Genomic DNA, 13,435 nt, shown 5'->3' with positions numbered 1-13,435 from the left:
TTAGATAGATGGGTCTGTCAAACTAGAATTACAACATATTTTTCTGTGTTGATCTTCTTGTGTCAAATGATACAGCCTTTACAGAATAATTATTCATAATATGAAGATACTCTTTTTTGTATCTGTTCTTTACATTCTTTTCAAGACGTGCCAACAAATAATACATATATTTAAAGGGATAGTTCACCCAAAAAGTCAAGTTAAGGCATTTTGTATGTATAGCGCTTTTCACAACACACATCCTTTCAAAGCAGATATACAATAAATCATGCATTAACAGAAAATGAAACTGTAATATCTATAAAGTCTTAGAGTCATCATTCTGTAGTTTGATTAAATATTATTGTAAAATGTGTATAGAAATTAAATCATTTAATAATAATTGTATTTAGAACCCCAGTGAGCAAGCAGAAGGCGACTGTGGCAAGGAACACAAAACTCCATAAGATGTTGGTTAATGGAGAAAAATGACCTTGGGAGAAACCAGACTCACTGTGGGGGCCAGTTCCCCTCTGACTAACATCCTGAATATAATGCCAATATTAGTTATTATTTATGCAGTGCAAGTTATGGTCAGGGTTGGGGAGTAACAGAATACATGTAACGGGATTACGTATTTAAAATACAAAAATAAGTAACTGTATTCCACTACAGTTACAATTTAAATAATTGGTAATTAGATTACAGTTACATTCAAAAAGTATTTTGATTACTGAAGAGATTACTTTGCATTTTATTGTCATTTGATTCTTTTAATATTTAGTTCTTTCAGATGGAAAACACATATAAATTATGTGATCTAAAGTGCATTTGAACAGCGGTGAAACACTTTCTTATGATGTGTTACATTCATACGAGCAGACAGAGAAGTACGTTTGAAGTAAGTTTGGAGCAGAAGAAATAGAAATAAACCTTGTGTAAATTGTTAGCATTATGCTAAGCTAAAATGCTATTTCTAGCCAATTTACATGCACATGCTACCAGACACGATCATATTTTGTTATCAAGAAAATTCACGTTGGATCATAATTTATTTTTTCTAGAAAGATCTTTGATATTAGGGCAAAAATCCTATTCTTGATAACTTTTGTTTTCCTGTAAAAATATCTAAAAATCCTTAAAACAAGATCAATTTTATTTATCTTGTTTTAGAAACAACACTGCATAAGATATTTCGTTTTTTCAGAGAATTTATTTTTACATGTGTATTTTGTCGTACTGTGCTGACAGAGTTTTTAATAGTCAAAACAAATGAAATAATCTACCAGTGCTGAAGAAGTAATCCAAAGCATTTAGAATACGTTACTGACCTTGAGTAATCTAATGGAATAAATTACAAATTACATTTTACAGCATGTATGCTATAATCTGTAGTGGAATACATTTCAATAGTAACCCTCCCAACCCTGGTCATGGTTTTAAATTTGTAAATTAAGCGTTAAGGTCTATTGGTTTTAAAAATAAATAATTAAAAGATTTTCTTTTTTTTAACTTTAAGATTGATGACTAATGTCTTTGAAGTCCATCATGGATTAACTACAGAAGTTCACATAGATGCATTGTCCTTTGGTAGTCGGCTGATGAAGTAATTTGTTGGCAATTAATTGATAGTCTATGATTCCATTTCAAGAGTGTAGTCCATCGTTAGACAAAGGTGATGCAGACAGCGAATAATGAGGTGCATCGCAGTTCAACAGAAAATTCTGTAATCATTTAAACATTCTCATGTTGTTCCAAAACTGTATGAACCTGTCTTCCGTGGAAGACTTAAAATGATGTTTGGGAGAAAAACAACCATTATCACTATTCACTTTTATCGTATGGAAAAGATGCAATAAAAACGGTGTTCATTTTCACATTGGTTTTTATATTATTTCCAATTTTTTTTTTTTATTATTTTAGTAAATTTACTTTAGTTTTGTCAATATGTCAGTTCATTAAGTTTAGTCAATTTTACTCTGACTAAATTGGCATAAAGACTTTAGTTGACTATAATGTGCAAAATGACAAAATCAAGTATCAAACTCTAAAAGACCCAATTTTAACCAAATATTCAAATGTAATGAAAATGTACTTTTTTCAAACTATCAATTATTTAAACATGTATCAAACATCTTAAAAAAAAAAAGAAAAACTATTTAAAATGTAAGATTGAACAACATTAGAAAACTGCACTGAATTATTCGCTTTTTAAAAGTTACTAAAATGCCATTAGTTATATACTAGATATATATAGTGAATTCCTTATGTTTAAACAGTTGCATTACCTGTAGCATGTTATCGTTAACAAAAGAAACGCCTTTGTCAACAAGCATTTTTGGCAGTATTGTGTTGGCAAGACAAACACTGAACACTGAAAGTGACTGAGACCACCATACTGCCTATCATCGTTTTTGTGTTTCATGGAAGAAAAGCAGGTCTTGGAACAACTTGAGGGTGAGAACTATAAATGATAACTGAAATGTCATATTTTGGGTGAACTATCCCTTTAAAATTGAGTTGCACACACACACACACACACACACACACACACACACTCACAAAACAGATTTTAGTCATTCTCTCTGTTTGACCTTCATATTACATAAATCGATATTAAACAAATCAATGATTTTTTTCAAAAGCCAGGCATACATCGGTCTGTCCCTGCGTCTGTTGTATTTTATTAAGCAGACGTTAGTGCCGCAGTTAATTAAGGAAGTTACTGGACGCAAAGGGCATGTCTATATTCATTTAGCACTCTTCTGCCAGGGCGGTCAATCATTGCTATTTAGTAAAGGACAGCAGGGAGGAGCTTGACAGGCTCAGACACTCTGTCACACAGCTCCTTCAACAGCTCCAGACAGGTAAATGGATTTAGGAAAACAGACCTTGGTCACGACACACTGAAAACCGGGAAACTGCAAGAATTGTAATGTGCAAGTGAAATAGTGCATAATGGGGTCATACAGATCACACGGTAATCTAATATGAAAGAGTCTTGATCTAGAGTAAATACTGTAATTTGCATTACTCAGTGCTTAGTACACTCTTTCTGAATAAAGGCTGACCGTAGGCTTCAAAACATCTTTGGAAAAGACAGAGTTCATTCACTCAGTCTCCCTCTTGAACATACAGTAGTAATCTATGCACATATAAAACAATGGTCAAAGTCTTCACATTTGACCTAAACAAGAATGATTAGAATTCCTTGTGTTGAGTTTATCATGTTGAAACAGTTACTGCATCTACTGTACCAGCAGTGCTGCTATGCATGTAGTGTCACAACATTCAGTGGCTTTCTTACCTATAAATACCTCTACTGTGCCCTCCTTGTAAAACTGACAGGATGAAACAGTGCAGATCTTGCAAAGAAAAGAAAGTGGATATGTACTGTATCTAGAACATTTCTCATGTCTTCCATAACGGTGCATGTGTTCCCAAAGGGGAAGTTCTCTATTGAAGTTCCATAGTTAACTTTGCATGGGTAAAATTAAGTCTCCTCCCGTCCTGCATCCCCTAAGACCTTCGACCGGCCCAAGAATGAAAGCCTTTGAAGAAACCCTCAAATTATCCATGGAATGAGGCCATGTTAACATAAAACTGCACAATTAATTAGATACACATTGAAAATATGTAGGGGTGGGTGTGGCTGTGACTGAGGACTGCAATTATGACTTCCCATTTCCTGTGAATAAATATCATGCTTTATATTGGACAACCAAACTCATGTTTATTAATATCAGTCCTTTTAAAAAGGAATATCTTTAAGTGGCATGATAGTTATAAAAACATTCCAGTTATAAGGAGTATGTCAGACTCAGAGCGGTATCTACAGAATTCTCATTATTGATTTAGCAGCAAATTCTAATGAAATATATATATATGCAAGCAACATATAAATAACCCAACTTTTATTAGAATTAAGGGTAACACTTTAAAAAAGTTACATTTGCTAACATTAGTTAATGCATGAGGTATCATGAACAATTAACAATATATTTAAAACATAATTTGTTAATCTTTGTTCATGTTAGTTAGTAAAAATACAATTGTTCATTGTTAGTTCATGTTAGTTTATAGTGCATTAACTAATGTTAACTAATACAACTTTTGATTTTAAAACTGTATTAGTATGTGTTGAAGTTAACATAAATGAATATTATTAAATGCTGTTTAAGTATTGTTCATTGTTAGTTCATGTTAACTAATGGACCCTTATTGTAAAGTGTTACAGAATTAAGTAAATGTTTCACCACTGACCTGATTTCCCCTAATTCTCACTTACAGTCAAGTCAAGTCATTTTATATGTATAGCGCCTTTCACAACACAAATCATTTCAAATCAGCTTTACAGAAGATCAGACATTAACAGACGATAAAACTGTAATATATATATTGTCTATGAGTCATCATTGTGTAATTAGTTAAAACATGATTGTGAATTGTGTTTCAAAATAATTAAATGATAATTGTATAGAGAACCCCAGTGAGCAAGCCGAAGGCTGACTGTAGCAAGGAACACAAAACTCCATAAGATGTTGGCTAATGGGAGAAACCAGACTCACTGTGGGGGCCAGTTGCCCTCTGGCTAACAGCATTAATATAATGGCAATATTAGTTCTGTGTAGTGCAAGTCATGGTTTAAAATGATAAAACTAAGTGTTAAGGGCCAGTGTTTAAACAAAGATTTTGTATGAACTGTAAGATTAATGTCTAATGTCTTTGAAGTCCATCCTGTATTAACTGCAGAAGTTCACATAGATGCAATTGTCCTTGTTAATTTACAGGAAATGTCATCAGAAATGGAAAATTTCAAAAACTGTTTTATTTTGGAGCCTTTATAATGTTTTTGTACTTTTATAATATGCAACTGTATATTTTGTTGGGAATAAGTTTATGAAATGCAAACAAGAAAAATGACAATGAAACTTAAAACAAACACTTGACAAAACATCAAAATAATAAGACATGACACGACAAAAGACACGTTATTATTATTATAACTGACTAATAATGAAGTAATAAAAATAAACAAAAAATATGTGTGTGTGTGAGCGCGCGCGTGTATATATATATATACACACACTACCGGTCAAAAGTTTTGAAACACTTACTCATTCTTTATTATAATTATTTTTCTTCACATTTTAGAATAATAGTAAAGTCATCAAAACTATGGAATATGTCACGAATGAGGACGGAGTCAGACAAAGGAATGAGGATCCAAGTGCGGGGTTTATTTAACATGGAACGAACAGGCAAGAACAAACAAAACTACCACGATGGGCAAAATGAAACCAAAACATGAAAACACGGGAACAGGAAACTCGGGAACACAGGCATGGGAGCGAACATCAACAGGAACAACAACGTCACATACAATCAACGAAAGACAAGGACTGAACCAAAAACCAGGATATAAATACATGAACACGGGAACAGGGGACCAATGAACAGACAGAACTCAAACAAGGTAACAAGGTGATTAACAGAGGAAAGTGGCAAGTAAACGAGGGACAGGTGAAAGCAATAACGGAAAACACGGACGCTAAGAAAGAGACTATGGCGTTACATTAGGGACAAAAGTGAAAACTAAAGAATGCAACAAATGACAAAGAATGGCAAACAAGAGGGAACAGTGAAACAAGACAGGGTAACCGTTACATAATAACATAAATGGGACTATGGGAATTATGTTGTGACTAAACAAAATCCAAAATAAATCAAAACTGTGTAATAGTTTAGCATCTTCATAGTCACCCGTTGCCTAGATTTTGCAGACATGAACTCTTGACATTTTCTCAACCAACTTCTTGAGGAATCACCCTGGGTGCATTTTAAACTATTTTGAAGGAGTTCCCATCAATACTGGGCACTTGATAGCTGCTTTTCTTAATTATTCGGTCCAAATCATACATTTCAAAAATGTTTTTTTTTAAATAAAATTTTTGTTTTGCAATGAAATAAATGAATCTGGTGGCACAATTATATTTTATCTACAAAACTAATTTCAAACATTTAAGCATACGCCTTCAGATCAAAATATGTTTAAGTGTTTCAAAACTTATTACCAGTAGTGTGTGTGTGTGTGTGTGTGTGTGTGTGTGTGTGTGTGTGTGTGTGTGTGTGTGGCGTGTATTTATCACTTTGTGGGGACCAAATGTCCCCATAAGGATAGTAAAACCGAAATTTTTGACCTTGTGGGGACATTTTGTCGGTCCCCATGAGGAAAACAGCTTATAAATCATACTAAATTATGTTTTTTGAAAATGTAAAAATGCAGAAAGTTTTCTGTGAGGGTTAGGTTTAGGGGTAGGGTTAGGTTTAGGGGATAGAATATAAAGTTTGTACAGTATAAAAACCATTATGTCTATGGAAAGTCCCCATAAAACATGGAAACACAACATGTGTGTGTGTGTGTGTGTGTGTGTGTGTGTATATTGTGACCCGTCACGGAAACCAGTGACACAAGTCGGCAGCAAAATGAGAAACAAGTGTTTTTTTCCAAAATTGGTGATTTCCGCTTTTTTGCAGAATCTGTTAGTTGAGATCATGAAGAAGCCTCTCCATGTTTGAGATAACAGTATTGGTATATTTAAAAGCGTACATTTTGAGGTTGAAATCGGCTTGTTTTTCGGAGATTCTAGCATGCAGTAGGGGCGTGTCATTGTCTGTGTGTATTTCCGTACTGAATAGCCGCCTGCGCTTTTGCCCCGCCCCCTAACAGCGTGGCTACTTATTATGCAGCGCTCTAGCCGGCTCTATCTGATATCAAAATTCAATGAAGATGGACGCCGCAAAGAATGTCGCGAGACGAGCTGAACCGTGGCCGTTACAACGAAAATGTTTTGAAGTACTTCTTCGACAAGCCGGATGCTTATGAACAAGCGTTCACTGATTCTGAAGACGATCTGAGCGGCGATGAAAGTGGCATGATAAGACTGAATAATATCCCTAATCTACAACTGAGCCGAAGATGAAGACGAGGAAGAATGTATCGGACTGGCGTCATGCGAATTATTGGACATTTAGAGGCAAACAGACGCACAGTGCAAACTTCGGAGATGGTTACATCCACAAAGAAGACCCGACAAAGAGAAAGTGTGCCCGAACGACTTATTTCATTGGAGGCAACGAGATCTGCAAGAATACTTTTCTGTTTCTTATGGGGTGAGTTTCCATAAACATCAAAGTTTGTCGTTTTTTGTTCATTCTAAGAACACGTACACGTTATCTCATGTTTAGTCCATGTTTACAGGGGAGCTTTACAGGGGTATGGCTTATCTAAATGAGATGTAAATGAGCCCTATTGTCACTCCCAGCAGCAGAGAGAGGTGAGAACTGCACAATCTTTTGAGGCCGTTTTCTCCCCTTTTAGCTTTTTTGAGTGCCTACCTTCAAATGGCCACAACTTCTCCAAATATTGTCAGATTTCCATGTGTTACAAATCGTTGGAAAGCTTGGAGACTACACTTTCAGAATCTGTGAATAACTCAAAATGCCCCAAAACCGACTTGTGTCCCTACTTTCCGTGATCGGTCACATATATATACACACACACATTCGCTGACACCAATAACTCTAAAATTGTCAGTCTGCTCAGGTGTGTGGGCAGCTGTAAATGTGGCCTCTGAGAATTGTGAAACCAGCACTGACCTGTCAGATAAATTGAGTTGGATTGTGTGTCCATCATGCAGAATTAGGCATTTCACCCGAGTACACAATGCATGAATGCCAGACATATGATTCTTTTTATTGTCTTTTTTTCATAACTGTTTGATGTGATAAAAATTAAAATATTTCTTCTATCTTTCCTTTAGTTCCTTTGTTTTTGGCACCATTACTTGCTTTATTGACAAGAAAGTATTCCCTGCAGCCAACAGCGAGCGCGATCTTGGCTCGGGAACTGCTACGCTTTGTGGGTGGATTAAGCGCCAGACACGCTAATGTAACGGAGTACTGTTAAAATTGCTAAATGTTCAACATTTTCAAAGAGAATTGGAAAGGCAAAATTTTATGCGCTAGACAAATTCAGGTAATTGTTACCAGATATCAACAAGTTTGCTTGAATAACTTCTAAACCGTAATGGGATCATGATGCTACTAGCCAAATTTCTTAATCGATTGATTAAAAATAAATAATAAAAATACATAAAAACTTCATGTCATTCAACGTGATGTGTCAACTTTGGATAATATGAATGACGTTTTGAGTGATCTGTCCAGGCTTATTCTGAAGGCTGTTTGAAAACAATGTTTATTTTTGCAATGACGTTCAGTAGTGCATAAATTACACACTTTTACGTAATTTTTCCATGTTCAGAACCCTGTCCTTCCCCGGAACCCTGTCCTACCCCGATTCCCTACGGTAAGCCTGTAATAATGATTTTTTATTTCGAGCTGTCAGGTCGGATTTCCAGTGAAATTGTGCATTTAGGGCATATCCGCAAACATAGAAAGAATGTCTGGCAGTGTCGCGTGAGTGTCGGCTATATCGAAGCTACGGCGGTTCATTCAGTCCCAGTTCGGGACCTCAGCGGCAGGACATCAGTCTCCTAATGCATGTTTAATTAACTCCACTGTTTGGCGAAGTTGCTATAGTGCTTGGATGTTTTCTGGTGGGGTTGTTAAAACTTTATATTGGTTGTCATGTTTTAATGATACATACATTACTCATGTGTTTAACGATTGTGATGTGTTTTAGTTTTTTTTTTTCTGGTGAAGTTACTTACTGACATGTTTAATAATATTCATGACTTCTGAGTATTTTAAACATTGCTGCAGTTTTGAGGTTCCTTAAGTGTGTGTGCTGCTATTTTATTATTACTTTAACCGCAGTCACAGAAACGCACACGTTGTTGTCACTTGCTATTTTAGCAGATAGTGTGTTTAAACAGAGTGAACAATTTACAACTGCATCTAAAAGCCTCTACTTGTACATGGTGGTTCCCCATGAATGTATGCTCATTTCAAATTGTTTACAATGTAGCAATTTCATAGCACAGTAACGTACATTCATTTGTTTAGTGTGTAACCATCTCTCTATAATAACTTTAATGCCAAAGAAATGATAAAGGAAACTGTTTATTATTGTAATTATTGCATATTTCTGCATATTATTGTAATGTTCATTAAAGTATATTTCATCTCTATAATCATTGATTCCTTGTTTTGTGTTTTTAACAGTAGTCTAAAACTGCGTACACACTGCCAGCGACATCGCGCGAGACAGCGACTCCATCCCATTCATTTTCAATGAGAGCACAGCGACTTCCGGCGTCACGAGCTGTTGCGCCCGTTGGCGACTAGATGTGGGCGTGTCCAGCGACGCGACAAAGTTGAGACAAGTTCAACTTTATTCAAATGAAGAGCGACTAACGGAAGCGACAGCCAATAGGAGAGAAGACGGGAGAGCTCACGTGATCATTCTCTCTCTCTCTCTCTCTCTTAGCTCCTGCAGTAATGGAAAGATGGATGAAAGGCTAATTCTTGCTGTTAGCAATTTTCCAGTGCTCTATGATATGGATATGGTATATCCAGCCGCAGCTCTTGCACCAGCCGGTGGTACTCGCCGTGCTGACTCCGAGATTTAATGGTTTTGTGGACCCAGACAGACCGGCGTTTGCGTTTTCCCCGCAGATAAACAGACGCTATGGCAAAGAGCAGGCCTTGTTTCTCATTCATCTTTGATATAAAGCATTTTATGTACTGATTTCATTTATATTTAGTCTTTTCCCTTCAAAATGTTTGCTTTTAGTGCCAAGAAAAGCGATTTGCTGTCAAGAGCAATGGAATGACATCCGCGAACGTCATTTATAAACGTTACTAGGCAACCAGTAGTAGGAATGCCCACTAGCGACTTCCCCGCCAGCCACTGGCGACCTGTAGTGACAAAGTCGCTGGCAGTGTGTACGCAGTTTTATTGTTTCGCAGTGCATAGACCTACTATTGTAGTATTACGGTTCAATTGCATTGTCCACTTAAGTTATAGATTATATTTGTATAAGTGTCTTTAATTGAACTCATTTCAGCTATATCACGAGTTTCAGCTTTTAAATGAATGTGTAAAACAATGCAAACATTAATAAGTTGTGGATAATTATCTTCATAAAAGCAAGTAATATCTTGGTTATAAATGTTTAAACAAATAACGTAATATCAACATCAAGCATGCTGTGACTCCGGCTCTGCTGATGAATATTAGAGGCGGTGGGGGGTAAATCAGTATGTTATAGTATTGCAATATTTTCCCTCACGGTATTGTATAAACATTCACATCCAAAAATTGATATTATTAAGATTTTTCAACTTCTACAACAGTCCCTTAGATGGCACAGTTATTATGCTTTACTCCGGAGACAGAACGGAACTCCTCTGACGTTACCCACAACCCGAAAAAGTTGTTGACAGCACGAGTGCCTCAGAGAGTATTTCAAATCTACCTTCCTCTTTCAAATCCAGAGTTTGGCACCGACATTTGGGTTTGTCAAAGATCTGGAAAAAAGAGTGTACATTAAAGTTCAAATTAGAATAATATTTAAATTAAATATTTAAAAATATTTAAATATTTAAAAATATTTAAAAAGTTATGCTACATCCTATCACAAATATAGTCAACATAAAAAAGATCCACTTAGAAATCCATTCCACATTCCAAGTCAACATAAAATGTGAAAAACAAAAATGTAAACGGACTTGTTCGAGGGTCAGTATTGTTTAACTTCACAAATAAATGGCTTTCGTTCAAATTATTTGAGGTACATTTAAACTAATTAAATAATGCATTTGGTAAATTGGCCACAGTTTTCTGAATTCCTATGAGTAAAATAGGATAAATATCACAATATATTGCAGTTTTGAATCGCAATACACCAAAAATAAAGAATCACAATTATATCGTATCATGACCAACATATCAATATAATATCGTGTCTCCAGTTATCTTGTGATTCCCACCTCAAGTGAGTGATCACAGGCAAGGCAGGTAACCTAAAACCACGAGATTAATCCACCAGAACAGCAGTGCTGAATCACAACTGTCATAAAATATTCCTACGCAAGATTCTTGCAATTTTAGGCTTGAACCACAGATATCGCAAGAGAGCCCAAAGTCTCATAGTGCAGCTTTAAAATAAACAACTTGCGATTTACAATAATTTAATTACACTTTATACTATCTGTACAATCTCTGGCTAATTTCCTGGCTAACTTCGTTTTCTCTCTCCCACTCCCACCTTCCATCCATGGTTCATATAATGGTCACAACATAATGTTTGAAACACAACATATGCTGTTGACCAGACCCTGGTGGATATTTTTTATTTATGTATTTATTTGCTCTGAATTACTACCACCTACATAACTTATAAATAATTAGCAAGCCACAAAATACCATCTTTACAGAGTCCCTTTCAAGAATGAACTTGTTGAACCCTTTATGTGCTTGAAGAATAATTATTGCAAATAAACCACTAACTCAGCAGACCTTTTGTTTTGTTTATGCATTGCTAAAGGGCAACTCTACCAACACTTCCCAGCATGAGACGATGAATGAGTAGGTTTGGGTCTGGATGGTAGAGCAAGCTATTGGGAGTAGACTGAAAGCTCCCCAGATGCAATTAAAGCCCTGCTCATCAATAAGTAATGAATGTCAATTGCAGCATGTTGTTTGGCTTTGCAGGGTGCTGGTGGCCTGTGAAGGCGGCCCAGTGCAGGATGGGCCAGAGGGTGGTGGGGGATGGGGATAACATAGAAACAACAGGTGTTGGCGGTGTTGTCCTATAATTCCATTGTGAGAGCAGCTTTAAGGGGTATCTGACAATCATTTAAGATAAGTATCTGGACAGAGCTAGCTGGCCCCGGAACAAAGCTAAAAGGGCAAACTTTTCCCAGATGATGGAAAAAGGCTCTGGAAATACTGTAAATGTCACCTCCCTTTGAGCTGACCTCAGAAAGTGGTGGACATTGAAAATGTTCAGGCAGCTGACAAGTCTAAAGCTGCGGGCAGTGTAAAAAGGTGCGAGGATGCCAACTTTGTGCCAACGTGGGCTAATGTGTCATTGTGATGAATAGCTGGTAGGAGCTCGAAAGTAGGAGATGGACACATCTGATCCTGAGATGGCAGAATACTGATTCACACAATTGTGGATCCATAACACAGTTGTTACATAACTGATCAGTTACACACTCTAAACAAGAAATATATAAAAATGAAAGCTAAATATAAATGTCAGTTATTCTTATGAATGAAAACACATAATTAGCACAATTGCGATGGAAGATTGTTAAGCATGAAGATTTATAAAAAAAAATTTAAAAAAATGCCCACTAATGATAAAAACACAAGAAAACACAGCTAAAACCAGACTAAAGTATTTTGGTGGTCTTAAGTGGTTTAAGCTGGTATTTACAGTAGTATTCTCATGAGATCAGAAAAAAAAAAATCGCTTTTAACCACTCAGTGATGATTTAAAGTAACACTGTATGCAGTAGTAGATCATTTATATGACATGTGTTTACATTCTGCATTCATGGTGCTAATGTGCTAACACACTATATGTGCTACTACTGATACGAGGTGGTTGGCTAAAACACTGAACTGGTGAGCTGGTGAGCCAAAGGTTGCCGGTTCGATCCCTACAGTCACAACTATTGTGTCCTAGAGCAAGGTACTTAACTTAACTCCATGTTGCTCCGGGGGGACTGTCCCTCTCACAAGTGTACGATACTGTAAGTTGCTTTGGATAAAAGTGTCTGCCAAATGCATAAATGTGAATGTAATGTAAATGTGCTCCTGCAAAGATGGGTGTATAAAGAATGTTATTGGCCAGAATACAGACAAAAGAACTTTGGGCAGATGTGCAAATGGTTTTCGGCTGCAGACAACACATGAACAAAGCAGAATATCAAACAACATAGTGAATGGGCACTTAAAGAGTATTTCAGTACATTTTAATACTTTTGTAGACTAATTAACAAACAAAAAAGACAAGTTCTTGTTCTTGGAAAATACGAACGGATCGTACATATCTAGATAAGTGTGCACCAGCTTGCTAATAACTCTAATGTTCTTGTTGACTGATCTTTCCTGACTGAAGAATGCAATTAGTTGTTGGCCTCAAATTAGGTGGAGTTTCAGCAGTTTCTGCTAAGGGATTTTGGCATGTCTGGTAATGATACAATTTGCCTGCCAATTTGGAAAATATCCGGTCATCTAATTTATTTTGTAAATTTATACGTTTATTTTGCGCTGTAACGCACTGTAGGCCTAATATGCATAATAATGTGATATAATAATGACACATTCAAGTCAAAGAAACAATTAACGTTTGTTCATTTTAGCTGCTTTTCATTCAAAAATATATATTTTTTAATGGCCACCATGGAATTAGCATCTAATTTAAATACAAAATGTTCAACAGGGGACAAAGCAAAAAAACGCAATTTGCCCCAT

The sequence above is a fragment of the Xyrauchen texanus genome, chromosome 39, assembly GCF_025860055.1.
Source record: "Xyrauchen texanus isolate HMW12.3.18 chromosome 39, RBS_HiC_50CHRs, whole genome shotgun sequence".
Classification (NCBI taxonomy): domain Eukaryota; kingdom Metazoa; phylum Chordata; class Actinopteri; order Cypriniformes; family Catostomidae; genus Xyrauchen; species Xyrauchen texanus.
This window is presented reverse-complemented; position numbering follows the sequence as displayed.